Source organism: Mobula birostris, chromosome 4, assembly GCF_030028105.1.
Source record: "Mobula birostris isolate sMobBir1 chromosome 4, sMobBir1.hap1, whole genome shotgun sequence".
In the NCBI taxonomy this organism is placed as follows: Eukaryota; Metazoa; Chordata; class Chondrichthyes; order Myliobatiformes; family Myliobatidae; genus Mobula; species Mobula birostris.
In genome coordinates this window covers 112185326-112201623 of record NC_092373.1, presented here as the reverse complement: position 1 = coordinate 112201623, position 16298 = coordinate 112185326, and the positions used below count along the sequence as shown (strand labels likewise).

The 16298-nt window shown below is 40.5% G+C and overlaps 1 long non-coding RNA gene across 1 annotated transcript in view; it reads right to left on the bottom strand.

Annotated features, from left to right (window-relative positions):
* Positions 1–12752: 12752 nt before the first annotated feature.
* LOC140195999 (uncharacterized) overlaps positions 12753–16298 on the bottom strand; it is a 41911-nt gene continuing 38365 nt past the window's right edge. Inside the window, exon 4 of the long non-coding RNA XR_011885592.1 lies at positions 12753–13999. This is a non-coding gene — a long non-coding RNA (uncharacterized lncRNA). The remainder of the gene's footprint in view (positions 14000–16298) is intronic.

Here is a 16298-nt window from a genome sequence, read left to right as displayed (position 1 = left end):
TGATAGCATGAACATTGACTTCTCAAACTTCTGCTAATGCCCCACCTCCCCCTCGTGCCATCTCCATTATTTATTTATATACACACATTCTTTTTCTCTTTCCTTTTTCTCCCTCTGTCCCTCTCACTATACCCCTTGCCCATTCTCTGGGTTTCCCCCCCCCCGTCCTTTCTTTCTCCCTGGGCCTCCGGTCCCATGATCCTCTCATATCCCTTTTGCCAATCACCTGTCCAGCTCTTGGCTCCATCCCTCCCCCTCCTGTCTTCTCCTATCATTTTGGATCTCTCCCTCCCTCTCCCACTTCCAAATCTCTTACTAGTTCTACTTTCAGTTAGTCCTGACGAAGGGTCTCAGCCCGAAATGTCGACTGTACCTCTTCCTATAGATGCTGCCTGGCCTGCTGCGTTCACCAGCAACTTTTATGTGTGTTGCTTGAAATTCCAGCATCTGCAGATTTCCTCGTGTTTGCATTCTGTGTTGCTTGTTTATTATGTTTGTTATATAACTGGTCACATTAGCACGGGTATGTCATGCAAGTATAACAACTCCATGGGGGCGCAGCCTAGTGGCAATTGTTTTGTTTTGACTGTGGATCAATTCTGCCACTACACCTATAGTAGGAAGGATGTTGAGGCTTTTGGAAAGGTTTGCCAGGATGCTGCCTGGATTCGAGGGCATGTGCTCTAATGAGAGGTTGGCCAAGCTTGGGTTGTTGTCTCTGGAGTGCAGAGGCTCAGGGGAGATCTGACACATTGTCAGAGTGGTAGAGGCAGATACATTAGGGACGTCTCTGACATGCTTAGATAGACACACGGAAGTGAGGAAAATAGAAGGATATGGTCATTGTAGACAGAAGGGATTGGTTTAGTTGGCTATTTGATTACTAATTTAATTGGCTTGGTATAACATTGTAGGCCAGAGGGCCTGACCTGTGCTGTACTGTTCCATGTTCTGTGATACAATAACTTGCTCAATGAAGTGAGCTTTAAAAGAAAGATCATGAAATAATTGACTCTGGAATATTCTAAACATTTCCTGTTTATGCTGACCATAATTATCAGGTGATTTTCTAACTTCTGATTTGGTGATTTATTGATTCATTCTCAAGACAATAATTTTCATAGAAGTGTCAAAATCCCCAAAATATTTTGAATGCTAATTAGTATAAAATGGTCCATTACAACTATTTGTCCAATAAGCTGAGCACTAAAAAAATGATCAACTATTAAGCAGCAGTAATTTTTTTTGTCACTAAACAATAGAAAAACGAGCATTGGACATTATTTTTCATGGTAATCAAGAACCATTACAGCAAATGGAAATATGCTAAAATACTTTTCAATGCTATTTTTAGTATTTACTCTAATTTCTTCTGTGTTCTGCTTCAGCAAAGTCTTTAATTATATCTGATTATATCTATTAATGAACAGGCTTCTACTGTGGTCTTAAAGAAGTATATAAATAATTGAGGTAAAAATGGAAAGAAAAATAATTCGATTATAGACTCATGATAATGACTACACCTAAAATACATTTCTGTTCCTCTTTTTTGTTTCAACAGACCTGCCCATTCTCCAGCACTTGCACTGTATAATTTTAACAGCAGTTTAGACCTACTTTGCGATTAGGTTAAAGCTACTAATTTCACATTTTTCAAATAACCAAGCTGTTCACAATGGGATTTGGCTGCTCTAGTTTCTGAAAATCAATTTTCGTTCTTTTTTTTATTTTTACACACAGCAGTCTCTGTTCTAAAGAATGAACTGGGTCAAGCAATTATAGAGTATACTGCTATTCCAAGACATGCAACAATTTGAGGAAGCTGATTGGCAGTGGCAAATCTATGCTTCCAGAGAAATTCCACCACCTCATTTCACTTGCATATTAACTAAATGAAATAACATGGGTGTTAATGTAAATCAATTACTTGCTTATAGCTCTCTTTTGCCTTTCAGTCCTCAAAAGGCAATGAAATGTGTCCAACAGATCAATGAAAATTATGTCCACAGTCACAAAATGCATAATCCTTGTGTGTGACACTGTCTGAATAACCTGATTACATGGAGGATATGCAGTGGGTATGTCTGCCAATATTTGAGACCATTAAAACCTATAGATTTAGATTTTACTGGATTGAATAAAGCACTGAATAGCATCTACATATACCCTCATGTGCTCCTTTTATGTTATGATGAGGACAGTCAAATTACTTTAAACTAGCCGATAATACTAGCACTCACATCAACGGTGATGAAATGCTTTGAGAGGTTGGGCATGGCTAGAATCAACTCCTGCTTTGGCAAGGACCTGGGCCCACTGCAATTTTCCCGTTGCCACAATAGGTCTACAGTAGACACAATCTCAATGTCTCTTCACGTGGCCTTAGGTCACCAGGACAATAAAGACACCTATGTCAGGATGCTGTTCATTGACTATAGCCTAGAATTTAACACCATCATTCCCACATTTCTGATCAAAAAGCTACAGAACCTGGGCCTCTGTACTTCCCTCTGTAATTGGATCCTCATCTTCCAAACCAGAAGACCACAATCTGTGCGGATTGGCACATCTCAGAGATGTGTGCTTTCCTCTCTCTGTACCTATGACTGTGTGGCTAGGCATAGCTTAAATGCCATCTATAAATTTTTTGATGATACAACCATTTTGGCAGAATCTCAGATGGAGACAATAGCTATATACAAGAGCAAGTTATACCAGCTAGTGGAGTGGTGGTTGCAGCAGCAACCTTGCACTCAATATCAGTAGGACCAAAGATCTGATTGTGGACTTCAGAAAGGATAGGATGAGAGAACACGAACCAACCTTTATAGAGAGATCAGAAGTAAATAGAGTGAAAAACTACAAGTTCTTGGGTGTCAAGATATCTGAGGATCAAACCTGGTCCCAACATATTGATGCAGTTACAAAGAAGGTAAGACAGCAGCTATATTTCATTAGGAGTTTGAATAGATTTGTTTTGACAACTAAAATACTGGAAAACTTCTATAGATGTACCGTGGAGAGCATTCAGACAGGCTGCATTACTGTCTTGCATGGGAGGGGCTACCGCACAGGATCGAAAGAAGCTACAGAAAGTTGTTAAATTAGTCAGCTCCATCTTGTGTACTAGCCTCCGTAGTACCCAACACATCTTCAAGGAGCAGTACCTCAGAAAGGTAGTGTTCATTACTAAGGACCTTCATCGCCTAGGACATGCCCTCTTCTCATTGTTACCATCAGGAAAGAGGTACAGACTCAGCAATTCAGGAACAGCTTCTTCCCCTCTACCATCCAGTTCCTAAATGGACGATGAGCCCATGAACACTATTTGGTCCAGGTGACTTCTCTACCGTCAGATCCTACAGTTTCCCAAACACCTTCTCCCTAGTATTGGCAGCTTCATTCACTTCTACTTGCTGCCACTCTTGAACTTCCAGCATACTGCTAGTGTCTTCCACAGTGAAGACTGAAACAAAATACTTCTTCAGTTCTTCCATCATTTCCTTCTCCCCCATTACTACCTCTCCAGCATCAGCTTCCAGTGGCTTGATATCTATGCTCACCTCTCTTTTACACTTTGTATATTTGAAGAAGCTTTGGGCAACTTCTTTGATATTATTGGCTAGCTAAACTTCGTATTCCATCTTATCCTTCTTTATGACATTTTTCATTGCCTTCTGTTGGTTTTTAGAAGTTTCCCAACTCTCTAATTTCCCACTAATTTTTGCTCTATTATATGCCCTCTCTTTGGCTTTTATATTGGCTCTGACTTCCCTTGTCAGCCGTGGTTGTTTCATCCTGCCTTTAGAATACTTCTCCTTTGGTATGTATCTATCCTCCACCTTCCGAATTGCTTCCAGAAACTCCAGCCGTTGCTGCTCTGCTGTCAACCCTACTAGAGTTCGTTTCCAATTAATTTTTGCCAGCTCCTCTCTCATGCCTCTATAATTTCCTTTACTCCAATGTAATGCTGATACCTCTGACTTTAGATTCTCAAATTTCAGGGTTAATTCTATCATATTATGATCACTGGCCTGCTAAGGTCCCTTTACCTTAAGCTCTTTAATCAATTCCCGTTCATTGCACAACACTCAATCCAGAATAGTTGATCCCCTATTGGCCTCAACCACAAGCCACTCTAAAAAGCCATCTTGTAGAAACTTCCCACCTGCTTCAAAAGGGCAACAATTATACCTGTGCCCAAAAGGAGTATTCTGAGCTGCCTTAATGACTATCGTCCAGAAGCACTCAATAGATCTACAGCAGACTCAATCTCAATGGCTCTTCACACGGCCTTAGATCACCTGGACAATAAAAACACCGTTTGTTGACTGTAGCTCAGTGTTTAACACCATCATTCCTACAGTCCTGATCGAAAAGTAACAGAACCTGGGCCTCTGCACCTCCCTCCGCAATTGGATCCTCGGCATCCTAACTGGAAGACCTCAATCTGTGTGGATTGGTGATAATATCACCTCCTCATTGACAATCGACACTGGCGCATCTCAGAGATATGTGCATAGCCCACTGCTCTACTCTCTACACTGCTCTACACTGCTAGGTATAGCTCAAATGCCATCTATGAATTTGCTGATGATACAACCATTGTTGGTAGAATCTCAGATGGAGATGAGAGGGCGTACAGGAGTGGTGTTGCAATAAGAACCTTGCACTCAACGTCAGTAAGACAAAAGAGCTGATTGTGGTCTTCAGGAAGACTAAGATGAGGGAAGACAAACCAATCCTCATAGAGGGATCAGAAGTGAATTGAGTGAGCAATTTCAAGTTGCTGGGTGGAAAGATTTCTGAGGATCTAACCTGGTCCCATCATAGCGATGTAGCTATAAAGACAAGACAGCGGCTATATTTCATTAAGAGTTTGAAGAGATTTGTTTTTGTCTCCTAAAACAGTTGAAGACTTCTACCAATATACCATAGAGAGTATTCTGATAGGCCATATCACTGTCAGGTATGGGGGGAGTCGGTACTGCACAGGATAAAAATAAACCACAGAAAGTTGTTAAATTAGTCAGGTGCAACTTGGGGAGTAGCCTGCATAGTATCCAAGACATCTTCAAGGAGCGGTCCCTCAGAAAGGCGGCATCCATTATTGAACACCCCCATCACCCAGACCGTCTTCTCATTGTTACCGTCAGGTAAGAGGTACAGAAGCCTGAAGACACACACTCAGCGATTCAGGAACAGCTTCTTCCCTTCTGCCAGCCGATTCATAGATGGACATTGAACCCATGATCACTACCTCACTATTTAAAAAATACTATTTCTGTTTTTGCACTATTTTTAATTTAATTGTTTAATATTATATATAATATAATATATAACATTTTAATATATATACTTACTCTAATTGACTTACTTTTTTTTCTATATTATCATGTATTTCATTGTACTGCTGTCACTCTGTTAACAGATTTCACAACATATGCCAGTGATATTAAACCTGATTCTGATTGTCGGCATTCTATAAATTCCCCCTCTTGTGATCCAGCACCAACTTGATTTTCCTGATCTGCATGCATATTGAAATCCCCCATGACTATTGTGACATTGCCCTTTTCACATGCGTTTTCTATATCCTGTTGTAATTTGTAGACTACATCATTGCTACTGCTCTGCGGTCTGTACATAACTTCTATCAAAGTGAAAAAGGATCTTGTGCTATCCCAGCGTATACAATGCATAAAGTCTTCTCGGGCTTCCAGCCGAGTACAGGTGTTGATTTTAACTGACATTTCAATGCCAACTTCCTCCACTTTCATCAGGAATGATGCCTAGGCGTGTCTAGTGCATTGCTATATCTGCAGAACGGCCATCGTCCATCCTCCTAATGGGTTAATACTTAACCAACTGAATATCCGCTGTCCCACCTTGTTTAAAATCATCATTCAGTTCTTACTTAAAGCAAGACCTTTATCTTCTTAAAATTCTTATTCTCTAATCTTATTTCAATAGCTTCCTTCACAAGGTGGTCTCAAAAGCATCCACCGAGATGCAACACAGAGTGTCATAGGAAGTCATTCTTGCCTGTGGCCATCAAACTTTACAACTCCTCCCTTGGAGGGTCAGACACCCTGAGCCAATAGGCTGGTCCTGGACTTATTTCCTGGCATAATTTACATATTACTATTTAATTATTTATGGTTTTATTGCTATTTATTATTTATGGTGCAACTGTAATGAAAACCAATTTCCCCCGGGATCAATAAAGTATGACTATGACTATGACTATGACTGTGATGTGGCACTTCCAGGTTGTGATGGTGCTGGTGCAACAGACACCGGTCTGACTGTGCATGATGTTTGGGAGAGTGTGAGAGTGTGAGAAAAATGCTTGGTCCGTAGCATTCTTACGTTCTGTTCTAAATATTGGGTGCGGCTGCTCACATAACTTGTGTTTGGTCGCCTTACAGGGGCTATGAAGGACTTTTTTTCCCTCAGCCTATCCACTGTTCTATGTGGCCATTTTCTCCCCTTTGCATTAGTGGTTTGCTAGCGCTGGTGGTAAAAAATACACTAGGCATGTTTTCAACGATAAAACAAGCCGATAATTAAATAGTAGTGAAGTTGTTGTAGGCCTAACAAGGATTCGTTGTATAGGTGACCAATGGAGAAAGCATATCGATCAGGGAACGCAAATCTAGAAAGTCTGGGAAAGGTCCAAGCACACGTTAAATGTTAGGTAATATCTGGTATATCAGAAGCAAAGTAGGAATAGTAAGATAAATAGTATTTTGCTTTTAAGAATATAAATAAATACAATTAATCTTCAGTAGTTCTGTAGTTCTTCCCCCACTAAAAGTACAGTAAAGCAGTTTCTGCAACATCAGTTTGCCTTGTGTTCAGATTCACCGAAACTTGCTCCCCTGGAGAGTTCATATGCAAGAAATGTCAGCTAATCCAGCACCTCAGGAACAAACTGGCTGAACTTGATGAGGAGGTAGCTGACCTGCGATATAGTAGAGAATTGGCAGATGTACTCCAGGTCTCCCTTAGGGAGATGATGTGAGAGCTTCTTCAAATATATAAAGTGTGAAAGAGAGCTATGGGTTGAGACTCTAGACCAAAAAGAAAGAGATAGGTGGGTGACCATGAAAAGGAAGCGCAGGGTGCACACTGTCCGGGGGTATCAACCCCAGGGCTGGAAGTATCCAACCATTTTGAACATCTAGCGATGCTCGCCGACGACTATGAATCCTCTGAGGTGGTCAGCAGGACAGAGGAGACCCCACAGAACACTCTCTGATTTTAAGCCTAAACCCCATAAAAAGGAAGTGGTGATAGTTAGGGGACTCAATTATCAGGTGAGGTTGAGAATCAGGTACGTTCTAACGAGGAGTCTCGTAGGTTGTGCTGACTACCAGGAGCACAATTAGGAGATCTCTCTGGATTAGTAGATAAGCTCCAGGCCAGAGCTGGGGTGGATCCAGTAGTCATTGTCCACATCACAACAAATGACATCGGTAAGGGCAATCTGTCTGTTCTGCAAAACAAACTTAAAGAGTTAGGTGGAAGCTTAGCGATAGAACCGACAAGGTGGTCTTCTCGGAAGTTCTGCCTGTGCCATGAGCCAGTCCATGTAAGGCGGAGGAGATTAGAAGATCTAATGCATGACTTAAACTATGGTATAAGTTAAAGGGGCATAGATTTATGGGATATTTGTCGGCTTTTTGGGCCAGATGGAACCTGTACTGCCAGGACAGGTTGCTTTTAACTCGAGGGGCACTACTGTACTGAGCAAGCGTACACTTCAGTTAGTTGAGGACTGTTTAAACTAGGGAATGGTGGGGGTAGTGAACTTAGAATGGGCCAATCTCAACTCAGTAATAGACTAAGGATGGCTTGTATAAATACAAGAAGTATTAGGAATAAAATAAATGAACTGGAATTATATGCAAGTGTGTATAAGTATGATATCATAGCAATAACTGAAACCTGGCTGACCTCAAAGGATGGTATTAAACATTGGACCTCAATGAATATAGTATTGAAAGATATATTTAGGAAAGATAGGCAAGGTCGTGAAGGTGGAGGAGTAGCCATATACATAAGAGAGAATTTAAACATGAGGCTGCTTATGATAGCAAATGGATCAAGACTCAGTGGCGATATCTGGGTGAGAATTGAAAGCTATAAGGATGAAGGAATAACATTGGGTGTATGTTATAGACCTTCTAATGCTGAAAGTGATTTTAATAAACAACTCCATCAGAAGATTAGAAAAGCAAGTTCTGAGGTGATGGTATAGTTATGAGTGACTTTAATTTCCCAAATATTGAGTTGAAGAACCCAGTGTCCAATGGATTAGAAGAAAGTGAATTTATTGAGTTATTGAATAATAGTTTTTTGACCCAATATGTTAATGCACCAACACAAGTGGAGGCCTGTCTGGATTTGATATTCTGTAACAATCAGGATAGCATTTTGAGTACGGACGTTGTTGGGACTTTATGAGCATGTGATCATAAGATGGTTAGTCAGGACATTTTTTGGGGAGAGTATATCAGTAAAAACCAAAACCACTAAATTGAATTTCAGAAAGGCAAAGTTTGTGCAGATACAGCAAAGACTACAGAAGGTAAACTGAAAGAAATTGCTTGATGTTGAGTCAGTTGAGGACTCACCGCACTAACTGTACCCTGGGGCCATTCTCACCGCACTAACTGTCCCCTGGGGCCATTCTCACTGCACTAACTGTGCCCTGGGGCCATTCTCACCGCACTAACTGTCCCCTGGGGCCCTTCTCACCGCACTAACTGTCTCCTGGGGCCATTCTCACCGCACTAACTGTGTCCTAGGGCCATTCTCACTGCACTAACTTTGCCCTGTGGCCATTCTCACTGCAGTGACTGTACCCTCGGGCCATTCTCATTGCTCTAACTTTGCCCTGAGGTCATTCTCACTGCACTGATTGTACCCTGGTGCTATTCGTACTACACTAACGGTGCCCTAACAGATGAGGAATGAAGTATAAAGAAGAAGAAACTTACCAGATACTTACCTCGCCCAAGCCTGGTGAGCTACGTACAGCCACTTACAGAATGGCCGCTCTGCTTGCCCCTGCCTTATTTTTATTCAGCCTGTTCTCTGATTAGACGCAATCCAACTTCAGAAACTGCTGCAAATTGCTGCTTTTTAAAATCTTTATCCATGGACCTAGCTCTAAATTGCTGCCTCTTTTTGTGCTCCTGCTCACTGTTCGGGTGGAGTCTAGAGAAGGCAAAGCAAAGAAAACACTAGTGGAGTAAAATGAACACCTCCCCTCAGCTGGTGTGGTACCCTCCCAGCAAATTACATTAAAACTGCCTTTGGAAGGCAAACATAGTTTAAGAAAAATGTAATACATTCCTAACTGCCAGGCTCATATTAGAAAAAGAGATATTTGATGAATAAACACTTCTCGGGTTTCCAGTCAGCTACAGGTATTGATTTTAGCTGGCAGTTAAAACTTTAATGTCCTGTAAAATCAATACCTTTACCTGGTTGGAAACCCATGAAGAGTTTATTTGCCATATACAGCAGGAAAGCACTAGATCCTTTTTCAAAGGTTTTTGAGTTAATTGCCCCTAACAGTCCAATATCACATGAGGGGAGTTAGTTAGGACCTAAACCTCACATCTCCCTTTTGAGGAAAATTGAGTTAATCCCCCTCTAACAGTCAGAAGTCACATGAGATAACTTGCCCCCCAACAAGTCTGATGTCACAATAGAACAAATTATTAGTATTAATTACAAGACATAAGACCTTGGTTGCAGGAGGGGTGTGATTGGCAACTAAATATTCCAGGATTACGTTGCTTCAGGTGTGATAGAATAGGAGGGGCAAGAGGGGGAGGTGTTGCATTGCTTGTCAGAGAAAATATAACAACAGTCCTCTGGCAGGATAGATTAGAGGACTCGTCCAGGGAGGCTATTTGGGTGGAATTGAGGAATAGGAAAGGTGTAGTGATGCTTATAGGGGTGTATTATAGACCACCTAATGGGGACCGAGAACTGGAGGAGCAAAGTTGTAAGGAGATAGCAGATATTTGTAGTGAGCACAAGGTTGTGATTGTGGGAGATTTTAATTTTCCACACATAGACTGGGAAGCCCATTCTGTAAAAGAGCTGGATGGTTTGGAGTTTGTAGCATAGAATGTCGAGGGGGGCTTGATAGAGGTGTTTAAAATTATGAGGGGGATTGATAGAGTTGACGTGGATAGGCTTTTTCCATTGAGAATGGGGGGAATTCCAGATAGTTTTTTGCAGCAATACATAGAGGTACCAACTAGAGAAGGGGCAGTGTTGGATCTCCTGTTAGGGAATGAGATAGGGTAGGTGATGGAGATATGTGCTGGGGAGCACTTAGGGTCCAGTGATCACAATGCCATTAGTTTCAATGTAATTATGGAGAAGGATAGGACTGGAGATTTTTGATTGGAGAAAGGCTAACTTTGAGGAAATACGAAAGGATTTAGAAGGAGTGGATTGGGACAATTTGTTTTATGGGAAGGATGTAATCGAGAAATGGAGGTCATTTAAAGGTGAAATTTTGAGAGTACAGGATCTTTATGTTCCTGTTAGGTTGAAAGGAAAGGTTAAAAGTTTGAAGGAGCCATGATTTTCAAGGGATATAGGAAACTTGGTTCGGAAAAAGAGAGGGATTTGCAATAATTATAGGCAACTTGGAGTTAATGAGGTGCTCAAGGAATATAAAGAATGTAAAAAGAATCTTAAGAAAGAAATTAGAAAAGCTCAAAGAAGATACGAGGCTGCTTTAGCAAGTAAGGTGAAAATAAATCCAAATGTTTTCTACAGTTATATTAATCGCAAAAGAATAGTAAGGGATAAAGGGTGGACGGCTATGTGCGGAGCCAAAAGAGATGGGGGAGGTATTGAACAATTTCTTTTCTTTGGTATTCACTAAGGAGAGGGATATTGAATTGTGTAAGGTAAAGGAAACAAGAAAGGTAGTTATGTAAAGTATGACGATTAAAGAAGAGGAAGTACTGGCACATTTAAAGAATATAAAAGTGGATAAGTCTCCTGGTCCAGACAAGATATTCCCTAGGATCTTGAGGGAAGTTAGTGTGGAAATAGCAGGGGTTCTGACAGAAATATTTCAAATGTCATTATAAATGGGATGGTGCCGGAGGATTGGCATATTGCTCATGTGGTTCCATTGTTTAAAAAGGGTCGTAAGAGTAAACCTAGCAATTATCGGCCTGTGAGTTTGACATCAGTGGTGGGTAAATTGATGGAAAGTATTATTAGAGATGGTATATATAATTATCTGGATAGACAGGGTCTGATTAGGAACAGTCAACATGGATTTGTGCGTGGAAGGTCATGCTTGACAAATCTTATTGAATTTTTTGATGAGGTTACTAGGAAAGTTGACGAGGGTAAAGCGGTGGATGTTGTCTATAAGGACTTCATTAAGGCCTTTGACAAGGTTTCACACGGAAGGTTAGTAAGGAAGGTTCAATCGTTAGGTATTAATATTGAAGTAGTAAAATGGATTCAGCAGTGGCTGGATGGGAGACGCCAGAGAGTAGTGGTGGATAACTGTGTGTCAGATTGGAGGACAGTGTGTAGCAGTGTGCCTCAGGGATCTGTACTGGGTCCAATGTTGTTTGTCATATATATTAATGATCTGGATGATGGGGTGGTAAATTGGATTAGTAAGTATGCAGATGATACTAAGATAGGTGGCGTTGTGGATAATGAGGTAGGTTTTCAAAGCTTGCAGAGAGATTTAGGCCAGTTAGAAGAGTGGGCTGAAAGATGACAGATGGAGTTTAATGCTGAAAAATGTGAGGTGCTGCATTTTGGTAGGACTAATCAAAATAGGACATACATGGTAAATGGTAGGGCATTGAAGAATGCAGTAGAACAGAAGGATCTAGGAATAATGGTGCATAGTTCCCTGAAGGTGGAATCTCATGTGGATAGGGTGGTGAAGAAAGCTTTCGGCATGCTGGCCTTTATTAATCAGAGCATTAAGTATAGGAGTTGGGATGTAATGTTGAAATTGTATAAGGCATTGGTAAGGCCAAATTTGGAGTATTGTGTACAGTTCTGGTCACCGAATTATAGGAAAGATGTCAATAAAATTGAGAGAGTACAGAGGAGATTTACTAAAATGTTGCCTGGGTTTCATCTCCTAAGTTACTGAGAAAGGGAGAACAAGTTCGGTCTTTATTCTTTGGAGCGTAGAAGGTTGAGGGGGGACTTGATAGAGGTATTTAAAATTATGAGGGGGATTGATAGAGTTAAAGTGGATAGGCTTTTTCCATTGAAAATGGGGGAGATTCAAACAAGAGGACATGAGTTGAGAGTTGAAGGGCAAAAGTTTAGGGGTAACATGAGGTGGATCTTCTTTACTCAGAGAGTGGTAGCCGGGTGGAACGAGCTTCCAGCAGAAGTGGTTGAGGCAGATTCGATGTTGTTGCTTCAAGTTAAATTGGATAGATATATGGACAGGAAAGGAATGGAGGGTTATGGACCAAGTGCAGGTCGGTGGGACTAGGTGAGAGTAAAAGTTTGGCATGGACTAGAAGGGCCGAGATGGCCTGTTTCTGTGCTATAATTGTTATATGGTTATATGGTTATAAAACCATAAGATATAGGAGCCAAAGTATGCCATTTGGCCCATGGAGTCCGCTGCGCCATTCAATCATGAGCTATTATCCCTAATAGTTGGAGTTCACACTTTAGGCTATTGATGGAGACATTTGCCACTAATATTCAAATTTTATTTGAGTGTGGGTAGTTTGAGCTAATGGTCAGAGGGCACATGAGAAGGAGTTGGGTTAATTACCCTAATGATCAGATCTCACAGCAGAGGAGATTGGGCAATTTCTCCCAACAGTCAGAGGTCACATTAGAAGAAATTGTTCAAGGTAATTTTTCTCTTAACAGTCTGATGGAATGGCTCAGGCTGACTAATAACACAGGAGAGTTCCTGTGCATAAATTATATGTTGGGATAAAAATACAAAAAAAATTGCAAGATGAGTGACTGAAAATTTACAACAACAAAGTAGCAAAATACTTTGATAAAGAAGCAAAATACACAGAATTTTTATAGCAAGATTTACAAACTGGAAATAAATTACGCTTTTGTCAAATTTGTGATTTGAAATCTTCCATTGGAAAGATGACTTCCTTCGAGGTTGGAACCATACTGTGCACATTCATATGTGGAATGATATACTGTCAGGTGCATTGCTGCAGTATTTATTTCTGACTGTATTAAATCTGGTATTTTCATATTCTTCATCAGCACAGCGGAGACACAGTTCCATTGTGACAATCTGGATTTATCCATCACTTCCAAAAGTTCCAGTATGACAAAAATACTTCAGGGCATCATCAGATTAGATTGAGAGAAGAAAAATGAGGCAATACAAATGCGGATAGCAAAGTAATGCATCTTACAAAACTTGCATAAATAGAAGGATAATAGTTTTAAAAAGAGCATATAATCCATTTTCCGAAAAATAGTTTCATTACTACTCTAGCACTGATCTTCTACTGAAAAAGCAGATGGAACAGTTGCAGTTATATCACGTGTTACGGATAGATTATGTGTTAATTATTGATTCGACCTCCCTTTCAATGAAAATTGCCGGCTATACTGAGGAGTCTTAACCCTTCAGATTTTAATTGCTGAATATTTTTAAAATGCCATATTTTGTATTAAATTATTTGTGCTTTTCTATCCCATTTTCTTTCCTTTCCTTCTTTTTTTGATTGCATTTTAAAGTGGGGGAGTGCATAAGCTTGAGCATGAGTGGAGAGTTAACAACAAGCAAATTGATTATGTGAAGAAGATGGCGCCAAAAAGCACTTAGATGTAGTGTAGCAGGTCTGCTGTGTAATCCTCTCAGGAGACGTGGATCATCATTTCCAATATCTTCTCAGCTTCGGCGGGTAAAACATGGGTTTTTACAACTTAACTGCAGGTTTATAGGTTTCTTGGTCATCCTGGAATTTTCCTGTAAAGTTAAAGTTTTGATTTATTTATTGAGACACAGCACAGAACAGGCCCCTCCTGCTGCACAGTCCAGCAATCTCCTGATTTAACCCTAGCTAACCATGACCAATTAACCTAACAAACGGTACATCTTTGGACTGTGGGAGGAAACTGAAGCTCCCGGAAGTAACCTACGCAGTCATGGGGAGAACATACGAACTTCTTACAGGCAGCAATAGGAATTGAACCCATCTCACTGCTACTGTAAAGCGTCACGATAACCACTGCGCTACCATGAGAACCTAATAGGAATCAAGGAGGCCAAAGGCATGATAGGAAATTATATTAATAATATTTTTGCATCTCAACTGCTTTCTTTCCTGTTTATGTGAAAGGCTATCTATGCTAATAATGTAGTTGTGGGTTAAAAAGTTCAAATGTAGTTGACAGACATACTCCACCTAGGATTGGTTTTGTTGTGAAGAATTGGCTTAATAGAATGGAAGCAACATGAAATTAGGCCATTCAACTCACTTTGATAATCCAGGCACTATCTACTCATTCCTATGCCTCTGTTCCTAACTGAAAGCCATGTATATAGTTTTTCTTCCGATAGCTATCCAATTTTCATTTGAAAGCCCTACACTAACACAGGTACAGTATAAAGTTGTTCTAGACTGTAACTACGTATACTCTCATTAAAAACAAATTTTCTGTCAAATCCATTCCTCTTGTACGTCATTTTGAACCTGTATTTTTGATTTTGAACTATCAGTTAACATGAAGAGCTTTTCTCCAGTTATCCTACTTGAACCAGATGTGGTGTTGAAAATCAACCTTCCTGCTACAAGAACAATCTTAGCTTCTCCAGTTAAACCCTCAAACCTGGAGCAGTTCTAGTAATTACTTCTGCATTCTCATCACATTCTTTCTAAAATGCTGTGACCTGGAAGAGACCCAGTATTGCTGTTGAGGCCTAGCCAGTGTTTTATATTTCCTCAACATAATTCCCTTGCTTCTGTACTCTCCTGTAAGAGGATCACGATCTTGTCATGGTTCGGAGCCTTGCAAGCCTTAATGATCCGCAGAGCTACAGTATGTTGGCTGGAGTCAGGGCTTAACATTTTGGCTCTTGATAGGGTCACCCATGCCAAACAAGTCAAAGCATAGATGGTCCACCAGTCCTCCAGGTTCAGGGGTTCAGCTCAGGGTTAACAACCCTGACTGGTAAAACAAAATTATTACGGAAGCAGCAATGAAGAATGCTTCTCTATCTGAGAGTGATGATATTCCTAAGTCTTCACCCGCAACTTGCATGACTGAGAGGTGAAAACTGACAGGAAGCTACAGACACAATGAAGGAAGCTGTAAACACCGCCAGAGATGGAGGATCTTCATTGCTGCCCTAAGTGCCAGCCGCATAACAGGCTATTTACGAATCTCAGGGCCTCATATGCTTTCTTAACCATTCCTTCCCTCTTCAAGGTGTTATGAACACATGCACACAGATCCCTCTGTTCAACATTGTGCTAATCAGTTGGTGCTGACTCTCCTTGAACATTCTATCACATCTTGCTGAATGACATTTGCCATTTGTCTGCCTAAACTGCAGCATCCTGTTTCTATCCCCCTCACAAGTTAGCAATCTCCGGGTCTGGTGTGATCTAAACATTTTGAAACAGGCTAATCTATTATTTTGAAAAAAGCAGTGATGTCTGTGCTGACCTCTGGGGAACTGCCTGCTAACCTCTTGTCTGAAGAACCCGGTCTATTCTGATTCTCTACCTTCTGACTTAAGCTACATTGTTTTTAATCCATGTCTACACACTGACCTTTAGTGTATGACTCAGTTTTCTCAACCACTCTTATAAGGGACTTGTCAAATTCCTACTGAAAATCCATAAAGACAATTTCTATGGTATTCCATGAATAAATGATTTTTCTAAAGTCATTTGTTATCCAGTATCTACAGGTCTGTCAGTTTAACCATCGCTGAGGTTAAACTGGCTGACCTATATTTGCCTGGCATTCTTTACACGTCCAGACTTACAAGTTTTCACTTCTCCATTTCTCTGATACTTACAAGGAAAGATTGGAAAATTATAGTAAGGCCTTTTGCAATCTCCTTTCCTACTTGCTCCAGTAACTCAGGATGCATCCCATCTTTACCATTCAACTCAGTTATTATAGGTATAGTTATCTTGTGCTTTCCCCCTATCAATTTTCTCCACACCACCCTCATTTCTACTTGGATATTAACAAGGATGCTATTCTCATCCATGGTTAAGAAGTACGAAGTAATAATTAATTATTCCATCCAA